The 1,336-nt window shown below is 34.2% G+C and overlaps 1 non-coding gene across 1 annotated transcript; it reads right to left on the bottom strand.

Annotated features, from left to right (window-relative positions):
- Positions 1-1,039: 1,039 nt before the first annotated feature.
- On the bottom strand, positions 1,040-1,119 carry LOC117071919. Its single transcript, XR_004432642.1, has one exon. It is a non-coding gene; the product is annotated as a small nucleolar RNA SNORD11 (small nucleolar RNA).
- Between the last annotated feature and the right edge of the window lie 217 nt (positions 1,120-1,336).

Raw genomic sequence — 1,336 nt, 5'->3', positions numbered from 1 at the left:
TTGGCTATGGGGGCTTTAGGTAATCACCTATTTGTTTATAGTATCATGCTAGACATACAGCCATAGCATTTCTGTAAGGACTATTGGTATTTCTTCTGAGTTTTGGGTTTGCCAAGCAAATAAATACAGATACTTTTTCCTCTTCCCACAAGCTGCATCTGTAATTCAGATAAATTATCAACAGGTGCATAGTGATAGCTTTACAACACTTCATGGTCCAAATGAATGGATATGGTTATAACCACAGTTAACTGAGATTGGTGTTAGAACCCACACTTCCTCATACTTTCAAATTTTATAAACACAACAAAAAACGACATGTTAAAATGACAAGTTATATCCATGAACCAATTTATAATGAATAGTGATACTGTTCCGGGGGAAAGACTAGAACAAAATAAAGACACCCAAATATTAATTGTTAATCTTATTAATTGTCTGTTGATAATCACTGTTTAAAATAATTTTGGTTTTACCTGATATTGGGTGAAATTAAGCCTGAAAATTTTCTTAGAGTATAATGCCATTTTGCGAAGATGTAGCTCTGATACTTCAGGGCTTCTGCATGGTTTTCCTACTCTTCTAATCATCTTGCTATGTAAATTCTTTCATTCTTTATATGCTTTTGCTTCTCCAGGGAAACTATAATGCAGATTTCCCAACTTGCATCCTCTAATTGTGGTAAAGTATAAAGTGAGAGGAAATGCTAAAACGTTCTGTTTTCCAAACAGGTTATATTCAGTTTGATGCCATTAATCCTGTCTCAGGTCACCCCTCAAAGCCCTGGGCTCAAGCAAGCCTCCTGCTTCAACTTTCCAAGTAGCTGGGACTAAAGATGTGTGCTACCACGCTTGGATAGTTTTTATTTTTTATTTTTGCGGAGATGAGGTCTTGTTGTATTGCCCAGACTGGTCTTGAACTCCTGACCTCAAGCGATCCTCCTGTCTCAGCCTTCCAAAGCACTGGGATTTCAGGAATGAGCTACCATGCCGGGCCTTCAGGTTTCCATTGTTCTTTTTTTAAAATTTTTTTTACACAAATGTCTCAGAAGAGATGATGACTAAAGATGCCTTCATTATCCAAAAGAAAATCAGGCAAATAAAAATCATAGTTGAATCGGGACCCTATTCTTAAGAGCCAATCTTATTGTGTGTGAGATAAAGTATACAAGTTCAGATATTTATTATTAGTTCTATTATTAATTTCTTCAGATATTTATTATTAGTTCTATTATTAATTTCTTCAGATATTTATTATTAGTTCTATTATTAATTTCTAGCCAAAGAAAGTGAATCTCTCTTCTTCATAATACATTCATTTGTTATTTATTTTTATT

Source organism: Trachypithecus francoisi, unplaced genomic scaffold (assembly GCF_009764315.1).
Source record: "Trachypithecus francoisi isolate TF-2019V2 unplaced genomic scaffold, Tfra_2.0 Lachesis_group3, whole genome shotgun sequence".
Lineage (NCBI taxonomy): Eukaryota > Metazoa > Chordata > Mammalia > Primates > Cercopithecidae > Trachypithecus > Trachypithecus francoisi.
This window is presented reverse-complemented; position numbering and strand designations above follow the sequence as displayed.